Below are 12924 nucleotides of genomic sequence, written 5' to 3'. Positions count from 1 at the left end.
GACACAGAAAACAAAATAATCATTTTGCTGTGCATTCACCTCTTGATTAGTGCACACCGTTCTGGTCTCCCCATCTGAGAAAAGGTATAGCAGAGCCCGAAAGGGACAGAGAAACCTGACAAGTGTTTTCAGAAATAGAGAACGGATTCTGAATTGAGATTGATTAAATAGACTCTTAGACGGGAAAAGAGAAGGTAGAAAGGCATGTGATAGCGGTGTTTAAAATCATGAGTGGCATGGAGAAAATAAGTAGCAAATGATTATTTGCGTTTCTCCCGGAACAAGAACAAGGGACATCAGTTGGAATTACCAGGTAGTGGCTTAAGCAAACAACAGCAAACAACTTGGTCCTTGCGGTGTTTGATTAAACTGGAACCAGTCTCACAGTATCTGCCGGGTGTCAAGAGGTTAGATGGGCTCAAAACCGATCAAACGAATTAATGGGAAAAAAAACCATCAGGGGCTATTAGGCAGCAAGATGACATTCCTGCCTGAGGAATTGCCTGTGTGGCAGGCTGCTGGATGCGGGGAGGAGAGAGTAGAGAAAATGCCTGTGTGGTTACTGCTTTTTAAAATTATTTCCCTTGGTATCTGCTGCTGTCTTTCTGTCAGTGGCGGGATACTGGACTAAATGGACCTTTGATCTCATCCGATACAATTCTTCTGCATAATGTTTTTATGAGGAATCAGTCTGGGAGAAAGGCACTTAAAATAACCCAGACACCCACAGGGTCCTGAGGCTTGATCTCAACTTAAAGAATTTAGACCTAGCCTGGATGTCCATTCGGAGTCTCAGAAGAGAAAGTATCCAGAAGGTCGCACTGATCCAGCCACCTGAGGAGCAGAGCGCCCTGAGGACTACTGTAACGAACCAAAATGACACCCATGCTTTTGGGTATCGAATTCCATTCCTTGTGGGATGAGGAAGTAAAACAAATACCGGTGCTGCACCTTGCATGTTATCCCGTGGTGCATCTTGGTGGGATGAAGAGAGTCACTTGGGAAAGGTAAAGTGTGTTGAGTAATGCATGATACATGGCTTTCCTCATCCTGTAATTGGATGTTTTGTAGTTCTCTGAAGAGTTACTGCTCTACCTTTTGCATTGTACAGTTTATTGTTCTGCTTTCTGAGCTTGTGTATAACACAGATGTGCAGGAGCAAGCCAGTATGTTGTCATGGGTTAGAGAATGCCACTGTAAAACAGTGACAAAATTACTCGAGAGCTAAAAGTGCAACCATGAGAACTGTATTTTGGTATGAGGATGATGTCAAGCTGGAGTTGAATTGAATGTCTGTTTCTTCGGGTAGGGTAAATTTAATCAGGTGCTGAAAATCAAATTATGGTGGAAATCAGTTTGGAAAAACACAAGAATTACAATCCAGCTAATGACCTGAGGTAATACTAGCAAGAAATTTGCTTTCACATTGTAACATGAAAAATCGTTTCTCTAAGAGGGAGCTGCTTGTAGCTTGTGATTACCCAGGGTGGTTCAGAGCCCCGTGTTTCCTTGAGAGAACAATTACAATGTGCTGCCCTTGCACCCTTTACTTCCCCTCCATTATAGTGATACCAACAGTTACTGCACTGTGATCAAGCCTCTCAGTGTTTCTATCATAGTGTTATTTTCTAACTTGGCCGTTAAGCTGGAAATGTTTTCCCAGCCCAGCCTGAAACAGCCTCTGCGGCTGGTGGCCCATGAGCGATCCAGAAGTGTCATAGCTTCTGCAGAAACACAGGCTCTCCTATGGCACGAGTCCTTGTAGGAAACGTCTTTACATCTGGAAACAGAAAACGGATCCTGCATTTAGCTGCAACCTTGCTGCAGAGAGGGATTTGGATTTTAAGGTACACATTATTCTGATTAACGTAGGTGAGTAGAGGGGCTTTATTCAGTGTGGTTGGAAGGGGCAAGGTCTTCACCTGCCCATTTCCCTCCTGAAGGGGAAGACTTTGAAGCACCTGTGGCTCAAATGTACTGCTGCTGTTCTCATCCCTGAAGGTGTTCCCTTCTGGCATAAATTTGTCTCTTTTACTGATGGAGAATTTGGAGATGGCAGCCAGACGCTGCAGCCATGATTCAGTAGGAAGGGGAAAAGTGCTGCTCTGATATCACCTGGAATTGCATTTAACTTAAACCAGCACGATCTTCTGTGACCTTTACCCATCAGGAGTTATTAGCTAATTGAATTCAGAAGGTAACTCCCTAACTGTTTTCAGACTAAATTAACTTGCTTCAAGGGACCAACTTATGTTTGTATTTCCACAGAGATAATGAGTTCAGGCTTCAACTGAAACCTTGCCCGATAATGAGGAAAAAATAAATCAATGACCTCACTCTTATCTGGTCTTAACAGGCAGGCTTTCCTTTGCTAAAAGTGACCCTGAAATGGTCTGGATTGATTCACACAAATACCGAGCCCCGCGTCCTGCTAAGCAGAGCTGTCCTGGGGAATGCTTTGCTTCACGAGGAGATCTAATCCGAACATCAGCAAAGGTGCAAGTATTTGAAATGCAGCTTTTCTTAGAGTCAAAACGAATGCTTCTGACGAATTCAAATGAGCAGTGAGATAAAGAGTTAAGGAGGAAATTAGCTTCAATACTAATTGGAGGAGGAAAAACCATTCTCACACTTGTGCCTGGGACTGAACAATCTTCACAGGCATATACTTCTCTGATTCTCCACATGTGTTTCTCTGATTATTTAGTTATCTGGCATTGTTAAGTAAGAAATGCTTTTCAGATGTTAAAGGGAAACCGTTGCCTGGTGAGAACTGGAGTAGCTGTATTGGTGGAGATCTTTCCTTTGGTGCCTTGATTAATGGAAGAAGTAGACAGTTCAGCAATGTACCCATCCAACAGTGTGTACCTCCTTACTCTCTGTATGGATCTCTCAAATGAAGGCTTAAATATTCAGGTAATAAATGTGATTATTAATAGTTTGACAGAATATATGAGGCAATCTGTTCAAGTATGCAGAGGTAAGAGGCAGGGTTTTTTAACTACTGTTAAAAAATCTGGAAAACCTACTCTTAAAGCCCAGATAAGACGATTGAAATTTTTAGTAGCAATAGCAGTGGTACTAGTAGCCACCATTTTGGTCTAATAAGAGATGTGATGTTTTAGGGAGAGTTGGTATCTTTTATTAAATCTGTTGATATAGGTTTTATAGTAGCACCACTTCTTTTAATGTTGAACTTTATAGGGAAAAGTGGCCCTAGGCAAAACTCATGCCTTTCTGCTAAAAGACAGGTAAATACTGATATTCTACCCAGAGAGAGATTTTTCAGTGCTTTCAGGTGATTGACTGGTAAAATTGGAACTGCTTCAAGAAGGGGCCGTCTGTATCCAAGTGTAGGTGGTTTGCAGACACTACAAAATTTGGGAGCAGCGGTTGATACACTAGATGGTTGCGCTGCCATTCAGAGGGACCTCAACAGGTTGGAGAAATGAGCTGACAGGAGCCTCATGAAATTCAGCAAAGGGAAAGGCCAAGTCCTGCCCCTGGGGAGGAACAACCTCAGACACCAGGACATGCTGGCTGGAAAGCAGGTTTGTAGTAAAGGACGTAGGGGTCCCAGTGGACACCAAGTTGACCATGAGCCAGCAATGTGCCCTTGCGGCAAAGAAGGTGGATGGTGCCCTGGGTGTCATTAGGGAAAGTATTGCCAGCAGGTCGAGGGAGGTGATCCTTCCCCTCTACTCAGCACTGGTGAGACACAGCTGGAGTGCTGGGTCCAGTTCTGGGCTCCCCAGTACAAGAGAGACACGGACATACTGGAGAGAGTCCAGTGAAGGGCCATGAAGATGATTAAGGGGCTGGAGCATCTGACGTACGAGGAGAGGCTGACAGCTGGGTGTGCTTAGCATAAAGAAGAGAAGGCTTGGGGTGGACCTCATCAATGTGTCTAAATACCTGATGGGGAACATAAAAAAGATGGAGCCAGACTCTTCTCACTGGTGCCCAGTGACAGGGTGAGAGGCACAAACTGAAATACGGGAAATTCTATTTAAACATAAGAATAATTTTTTTTTTTTTTAAATTTTTTTTATTTTACTGTGAGGATGATCCAACACCAGCACAGGTTTCCCAGAGAGGTTGTGGAGTCTCCATCCTTGGAGATATTCAAAACCTGACTGGACACAGCCCTGAGCAACTGTCTCTTGCTGGCCCTACTCTGAGCACAGGGTTGGACTGGATGATCTTCCTTCCAACCTCAACCAACCTACGACTTTGTGAACCCGGAATATATTTTTACGCAGTGGGTAGGACCTTCTCATGGGAACAGGAGCAGAGAACAGAGCCGAGGTGTCCTGTAGGGATAGTTGAAGATGACTCCAAAAAGGGTTTATCTCTATTGAATCAAACTGGGCTCCTTGAGGTCCTTAGCTTTTTGCCCTTCTCCTGAAAAAACAAAGTCCCATGCAGCTTTCAGACAACTTTCCTCCTGGGGATGTCCGTGGTTCCAGATTTATCAACCTGCCACCCATGCAAACTGTGAAAGATTGGCCTTTGGCCATAAGTGACTTGCACTCAGAGCAATCTTCATTTCTGACAGAGTTTTGTAAATACTAATGCCAGCTTGCCTTATCTTTTAAGATCATAGAATCGTTTAGGATAGAAAGGACCTTTTAGATCATCGAGTCTAACTGTAAGCCTAACACTGCCAAGTCCACCACTAAACCATGTCCCTAAGTGCCATGTCTACACGGCTTTTAAATACCCCCGGGGATGGTGACACCACCACTTCCCTGGACAGCCTGTTCCAATGCCTGACAACCCTTTTGGTGAAGAAATTGTTCCTAATATCCAATCTAAACCTCCCCTGGTGCAACTTGAGGCCATTTCCTCTAGTCCTATCACTAGTTACTCAATAGCAGAGACCAGCACCCACCTCGCTACAACCTCCTTTCAGGTAGTTGTAGGGACCGATAAGGTCTCCCCTCAGCCTCCTTTTCTCCAGACTGAACAACCCCAGTTCCCTCAGCCGCTCCTCATCAGACTTGTGCTCTAGATGTCACACGGGAGGCAGCAAAACCTTTCCAGCCCCTCTTCATCAGTGCTCATTAGGAAAATTCCTTCTTGACCAACATGAAATCCAGTGACTGTCTCTCGGTGGTGCGTCACCCGACTGTCACTGTCCACTTGGTGCGGGGCGAAGAAGCTCAGGCTAATCCGTCCTGTCTTGGACCTAAAGCAGGATGGTGGCTTCCCACTGGAGTGCTTGTGCGATCATCCTTTGCCCTGGAGCGTACTCAGCTTCTGTCGTGTCCCTAATTCCTGTGGGCTGATTTATCCTCAAGTGGCCCTGGTAGTACCGCCTGCAAACGGCAGAAGCAGTGAGGCATGTGAAAGGACAAATGCTGGGGTTTGTAAATCCGAGTTTGAGGTAGTCCCTGTCTGCTCAGCACTCTGTGGGCATGCTCAAGGACTGAACTTTAGGCACCGGAGGAGCTTTAAGGCTGAAAATACGGGTGCCTATAGACAGGTGCGTAGCACTAGACAGTGAGTGTGTGAGTGAGACCCTCACTCTTTAGTTTTTGAGGTCTCAGTATTAGACTGAAGTGCCTACAGGGGCCAGTAGATAGCTAATTTCCATCTAATCCCATCACAGATAGTTTGGCGTTGGGTATTTTTCCCCCACGGGAAACACCTGCCTGTTCTGTTCTGCAAGTGCAGAAATGCCCGAGCCAGTGAATGTCACATTTGCCACAGACAGGGAACTGTTACGGTAGTGTGAGCGTCGTGTTTTGCCTCACCTGGCTGAGGTACAGGGCTGTGCTGTTGTGGCCGCATTGTTTTTTGGGAGCAGAGGTGTCGCGCTGGCTTGGATGTGCTGACGCAGCAGTTTTGGCACCGTGCTCTGGAGCCCCGGCAGTGTGGCCAAAAGGATAAACGAACCTATTAGGGATGTGGTTTGATGTAAGCTTAAAATTAATTCATTCCAACAATATCACGGGATAAAGTAAAATGGACAGAACACTCCCATAAAATAAATCAGATACGGAAATTAAATATCATGACTCTGAGACAGAAGCTGAAAATGTTCTATGTAATGCATTTTACTTTTCAAGTATTTGCAGTGGACATTTTTCTTTTGAAAGGGAGACTTTTTGAAAATCTTTTGATTAAAGAAATTAAATTAAAATATCACCTGCCCTACTTAAAATCCTTTTATATTTTGCTTCTCTAGAAATTAAGATTATAAGAAATGTAAGATAAAAAAAAGTAAATGTTCGAAAAGCTGCTTTCGGTCATTGTCTTCAAGCAGTTGCCATAGTTCCTAAGTGACAACTTGGAGACCTTTATGTAGTCAGAGTGCTGTAGGAGTGTGAGAATTGAGGCTTGAACTTTAGGGTAATTGTGGAAGATTTTCAGCCAAGGAAAGTGAAGGCCTGAGTCCCTGCATCTGGTGGAGATCCAGTCAGAGACCACACAGAATGCAACATGCTAACATACAAAAAAAAATCAAAACCATATTCACTGTGAAGAAGTTCATAAGAAATTGGCTGCTATTTGATTCTAAATTTGATTAAATAGATAATTTTATCAGAGTCAAAGCTGATCTATTCAGCTGGATAACATCTCCGCACAGAAGCAGAATATTTATCTAGTATGTGAACCACAACCACAACTCCTATTATAAAGCTTTCATCTTAGTTTTATGGTAACCAAAAGCTTCCTTTCCTTTCCCGTAGGCTGCTGCCCTGCCTGTATAATATAGTCTACTCAACAACGAGGGCTCCATCCATTTTATCAATGGTCATCAACTATCAGCAGCTACAAATGGCAATTCCCCACTCTCAGGACAGTTAAAAATACACAAGTAATTTAATGTGTTATTTGAGGCGTGTTTCCTTCCTGCATGAAGCTTGTGTGGACTCACAGATGTGCACACTTAGACCCCAAGGACAAACACATCTGGTCCCCTTCTCATTTCAGGTCCTGAAACTAAAAAAGATCGAATTATCCCAAATGGTAAGACGAAATGTCAAGACATATGAAAAAGGAAAGTTTGGATTCCTGTGGTTTTGAGCTTTCTGCCTGGGTCCTCTGCAGACTACTAAGGTGAGAGTGCTCAGTGAAGTTTTTCCCACACTTGAGATATTCATAACGGCTTGTTTTCTCTCTCTTGTGTGCAATCTGGTTTCTAAAGAGGTGGGAGTCTGTTCCACAGCCTTTCCCTCACAGGCAGCATTAATGAGGTCTTTCTCTTCCACCCACACCCTATTTTCTGGAAGCTTGTAGGAACTTAATGACTTTAAGACTTCTTCTGGCTTGTCTTACTAGAACAAAATTGGCCAACGGGCTCACGAAAGGTTAGGGAAGACACTCAAACAAAAGACAAACAGGCACGGACGCAGACACCAAGAGCCTTGTTTCCTTAAGAAATGTGAACATTTTAGCTTTCACTCTTAAAATGAGAACCAAAGCTGACTAAAGGAATGTCTGGAAAGAAACAGTGCTTTTCTGCTCACACGGTTCTTGAGACCTGGGCACCTTCAGGACAGGTCAGTGGCTGAAGGAGTCTGGCTCTTGGTGTCAAGGTCTCCTCTCCCATGCTTGATCAGTCCGGGCAAGTCTGAACATCACCCTGTCCCTGCTGACCCACGGCGGGGCTTCACGGATTTCCTCTCCCATTTGCAATCTTTGCTAACTCTCCCTTGCTCTCCATTTCCTGGGGGTCTTGGTTTTAATGTCTGCCAGGAATCCGCTCTGAGCTGAAGGAGGACATCATTAACACGTGTCAATGTGGAAAAATGTTCTACTAATTTAGTCCTTCAACAAATTATTCAGGGTTTTGCTTTCCTCAGCGGCTTGCTTGCAACGATCCTTCTTTCTCCCCCTTCCTACTCCCAAGTATGAAAAGCCTGAATAGATGAAACCCCTTGTGAAAGAGCTGGTGTCCAAATAGTTAGGTGAAAAAGACTTCCACAATTGCTGCTGGTATCAAGCTTCTTCCCTTGGAGGCTTTAAGCTCCTCTTCCTCTTCCAGCTCCTGAGTTTCCAAGTGCAGATATCCTGTGCTGGCAATAACTCACTGCTTACAATCACACACCAGTGCTATAATCACTGATCACTTCTCTAGACAGGTTCTGGATACTCTTTCAGCCACAGCCGTGTCTTATCGCTGGTGCCTGATGAGCCTTTCGCAGGTACCTTCAACACTGTCCCCTAAAATACTTGCCAGCAAACCTTGGCTCCCTGTTGTCCTTGCCTGGCTGCTGGGGCTGGCAGGAGGAAAAAGTCCAGTATAGCTCCCAGCAAACCACTGGCCAAAGTGGCAGCCCCAAAGTCGGAGCAGTCTTGTGTCCCAACAGGGGTTCTCCTTTTATATAACCCCATGCTTAAAATAACAGTCGCTTGAAATTTTATCAGAGGGTATAGTGGGATGTACGTTCTGGAAACAGCTGTGCTCTGCAGGTTGTGACTGTGGTGTGGGAAGTGTCAGAGCTTGGGCTCCAAGGTTTCATTTTGCTTAAAAATAATTGAAATGAAAGGAAGTAATAGTGCTTAAAATATTTTCTTTAGACTTTTTCCTTTTTTATGGGGGAAATTAAGAAGTATATTTTAAATTCTAAAACAGAAAGGATGTTTCTTTTCAGAATTACCTGAAGATGTGATTTTGGACCCATTTGGTCCCAAAGTCAAGATTACTTGTCTGGTAATTCCTATCAGCTCCTTGTGCTATGTAAAGCAGGGACTGTTAGCTTGAAGGCAGCAGGTAGTTACAGATGCTGTAATATTTAACTTTGAGTGATACTGTTGAAAGAAAAGCAGAGATAGTCTTACAGGTTGTTAGACTTTAGGTGGTTTAGTGTACCGTCAAAATGACATCACAGCAGCTACCTACAACTTACTGAAGATGGAAAACACCAATTTAATGTGGAGTCGGTACTCATAATTATGTTCAAATTCTTCATTAATAATGTTGTCCATATTTGTAATACTGTAAATGTGAAAATGAATTTGGCTGAAAGAGCGCCAGTGTGAAGCAGCATATAATTTTGTTTTTGTTTGTGCTGTACTCCGCATAATTACTGTAATTATGCATATTAGGCTGTTCTGTGTAATGGCACCAGAAGGTAGATAATTTTGTCAATAACTGGCTGTAGCAGCTTATATACATTTTGCACCATCCGCAGAAGTGCTTTGAAGATCATTTACTACTGCTGATTTGCCCATAATAGGTCAGAAATTATTGCTGCTGTTTCCAGAATGTGTATGGAGGAGATGTCTTCCAGAAAAAAATCAGGTGCTACTAAAAAAATCAGAACTTTGTGTCTGAGAAAACAGAGCCAAAAAAAAGGGCGCACATTTTCGAAGCAGGTAAAATCTTTAATTAGCTGGTAGGTTTACTATCAGTGTGATATGACAAGGAGCTGCAGCAGCTTTGAAATCCTTAGAGGTGTGTTTCAGTTCAGATTATACTTTGCACAAGAAATTGCAAATATGCTCAATGCCATTTACTTCTTTTTCAACAGAACAAGTTTAGATCAAGATACTTTAATGAACTGACATGAAAATTAATTTTTAAATGAGACTAAGCAGAAGCACATTGATAATAGAGGAAACAAATCGGGGAAGGGAATGCAGGTGGGAAAACCGGGGTCAGGCAGGGTGAGGTGCTACCTAGGTAAACTCAGAGGTTTGAAGGAAAGGTGGTATTTAGGAGACAGTTCCTTCAAACGTTCAGGAAAAATACTTAAAAGTTGCCTTTTCCGATGTGCAAGATGCCGGCCGTAGCCGTTTCCACAGCTGTGTTGCTCTCTCTCGGCCCGATGGAAGTTGCACAAGGCTTTTTTTTTCTGCCGGCAGAAACACGGGCGGGTGGGTAGTGACTCATTTGTCAGAAAAGTTTGGAAACTAGTCACCGAAAGCAGAAGCGGAGGTGTCTGGGGAGGTGAGCGGGGCACAGGGTACAAAGCTGTCGTGATTCGCTTCTGCGTGTTGTGCTCCGCATACTCGTCAAATTAGGGCTCAGTTCTGTGGGAAGGGACGCCTGAGTGACACTGCTGGTTAGATGCATTAAAAATGTCCTCAGCCCTGGCGAAGCAGGAATGCTGCTGCTAGATAAGAGCAGTTTCTCTAAGAGGATCCGCTCCTGCTTTATGTCTCCTCGGGTTGAATGGATTCGCTCTGAAGTGCAAGCCGCATGAAAAATTTCAATGTAATTTTTAGCTCTGCTTCAACAGGCGTAGTTTGGCAGGGCTGATTTAAGATAGGTGGTCTGTGTGGGATACACTCTTATTTATCAGGTATTGATCTGGCAATAATAACCAGTGCTTTCCTGAGGTGTAACGCTTGTGACTCCCTTCTTGTTTGGTAAAACTGACCTGCCGCTTGCAATTCACACAAAATGCAGCAGCACACCTTATCGGGGGATTGAGCTAGCACATTCCTCCTGCTCTGTTTTCTTTTTTTGCCCCAATCAGAGTAGTTATAAATATATATAGCTCCAAAAGGGACTCGCATTGGTTGTACACAAGACCCTGTCCTTGATCTCTGTTTGATGGGACTCTGCACTCACATGCCATGTGGGATTCTGGGTTTTGCCATCATGCTAGAAGTCAGAAAGTAATTACGATTTTGCTATGGCGGCTCTGGCAAAAGGTCATTTATTCCCCTCTGAAATTTGGCTAAATTAATTTCTACTCTTAAAAGCAGCCACAGATAAACATATTTTTCCCTGAGTGATTTGAAATGATGATTGTTGCTTTATTGACTGATGTGTTTTTCAGTCAACCCACTCTTACTGTGTTGACTTTGTAGAATATTTAAGTTAATAAGATATGTTTTGTCTTTGTTGGTCACCTCAAACATTTTTGTGCTCTTCAGATAAAATTGTTATTGCTTTGGCTAGTATCTAAAAAAAAGATTACAGAAATTGCATAGCATTGTTTATCAGCCCAGGGAATTATTATAGTCCCAGGGAAGACTGCTGTAATAATTTAAAACTCAAATCAAACTCTCTCCTTAATAAGCAGGGTGAGAAAGTCCAGTCAAATGACAGAACATTGGTAAGAAAAGATAAAATTAATCTGAAAATTCAGAATTAAATCAGATGGCGAGATTTAACTGTAGACTAGTCAGCTAAGGAAAGTAGCTGGGCTGTCATTGTGAGAATGCTGAAGAACAGAATTTGGGCTCTACAAGTTAATAAATTGTCTATCAATTTCTAGTCTAATTAGAATTTGTAATAATAAGTTGTTTTGCTTTTTATTTTTTTGCTTTTAAATCACACTGACATCTAACAGAATGATAATTCAAATCCACATTTCAAAGTTACTCTCCAACAAGCAATGAAGGTGTTCCCTGAGTAGGTTGGTTCCTTCCCAATGGATTACCTGCGGTTGCTTCACAGGGATTTAAGCATGTGTTTACTACGAGCTGGGGTCCAGTCCAGTTCCTTCTTTGCAGTTAGCAAATGTGGGATTTCGGTTTAGCATTTGGGGGGCAGAAATCTCTTGGGCACTCCTTCTCCGGGATGAGTGGGACCTGCAGTTGGGTACTGGCATGGAAGCTGTAGTTCTCTGTGGCCTTCTGGAGTCACTGGTACAGCTGGGACCAGTTTTGTTCAGATGTGCCTGAGGTCTGAACAAATTCCTCAGCTGCTGCCCACCTTATTTCCCCAGGAAGTTTGCTAATGGAAAAATCTCTGCGCTGCTTTTTTCTGATGGCACAGTTTGTAAACTTTGCTAGCTGCTGCTCTGCTATCAACGCTCTTGTTCCGAGAACATCTTGGCCCCAGTTTTTAATCTGTTCTTTCATTCCTGAGATAATTTTTATCATTCCTATAGAAGTGTATAGCAAAGAGGAGGCCACACAGATGGAAGCATAGCCTCACTCTGTGCTGCACTTCCCTGGGTGATACAGGTAGCTCTCAGAGTGTTTCCCATGAGGTCGAGCAATCCAAGTGTACTTGAAGAGTTTAGACATACGGTTTCACTCTGTTTTTCGGGACATCTCAAATGAAAGTCCGTCTTGTTTTGATGCATGTGACTTTAGTGGTACTGCTTGCCTGAACTAAATTCTGCAGCATAAAATCAATCAGATATTCAAACTTGTACAGTGGAAAGTCTAAATGTCATTCATTTACTTGCAGGGACATGACAATCTTTATTGACTTCTTAAAAATAGGGAGTTATTTGCACTCCTTGGAATATCAAAAAAAGAAGGAAAAAAGGGATCTAGGGAAACTGATGTTGCCTCATTCTTGTTCTGAATTCTGGATATCAGATTATAGCCAGTACTCCTACCTAACGTAAGCGAAGCCATACTGTGTCAGACCAGAGACCACCTAAACAGGTATCCCGTCTTTCGTCCAGGAGCAGATAGTCAGTGAGAGAGGAAGATCAGAGAAAGTACACCGTGATACTTCCCTGAACACTTTCCCCACCGCAAGCCTGTTGAAGTCTGCGGGCAGGTTTCGTACCCTCAAGCCAAAAGTCCCTCCAGACCTGCTGCAGAAAGAGCCCTAAGATGCGAGGAGCTCTTGAGCCTCCCGCATGTCGCAGGCCATCCCGGAGACCTCTCCTGCCCACGGGAGGAAGGTCACCTCCAACTACGTGTGAAAGGCTGATCTTGGCCTGGTTGGAGGAGAAATTGGAGCTGCGAGGCAGAGAAAGCCAGACATTAAACATTATAAGCCACATCACAGATGGGTGATTGGTCTGGCCACCATCAGCACAGTGAAGTGCATGGTCTGCACCAACCCAACTCAGTGTCACCACAGGTGGAAATCCTTACAGCATCTCTTCCAGCATGCAGCGGGCCTTCTCCCCTCGTTTCAGGCACACTTGTTTATAACTGAAACTATAAAATTTGTTGTAGAATCACCTGTTTAAATAAATCAGTGCCAATTTTTAAACCTGAAGAGTTCCTTTGTGTTAATAATGTTAAATGATGATAGCAAAGTTGTCC

General features: G+C 43.5%; 1 long non-coding RNA gene across 1 annotated transcript; it reads left to right on the top strand.

Moving 5' to 3' along the window:
- Window positions 1–2750: 2750 nt before the first annotated feature.
- On the top strand, window positions 2751–12240 carry LOC128144747 (uncharacterized). Its single transcript, XR_008236183.1, has 3 exons — window positions 2751–2860; window positions 9486–9597; window positions 12107–12240. It is a non-coding gene; the product is annotated as an uncharacterized LOC128144747 (long non-coding RNA).
- The last annotated feature ends 684 nt before the right edge of the window (window positions 12241–12924 follow it).

The sequence above is a fragment of the Harpia harpyja genome, chromosome 8, assembly GCF_026419915.1.
Source record: "Harpia harpyja isolate bHarHar1 chromosome 8, bHarHar1 primary haplotype, whole genome shotgun sequence".
NCBI classification, from domain to species: domain Eukaryota; kingdom Metazoa; phylum Chordata; class Aves; order Accipitriformes; family Accipitridae; genus Harpia; species Harpia harpyja.
Note: the sequence above shows the minus strand (reverse complement) of the source record. Positions and strands in the feature narration are given on the sequence as shown.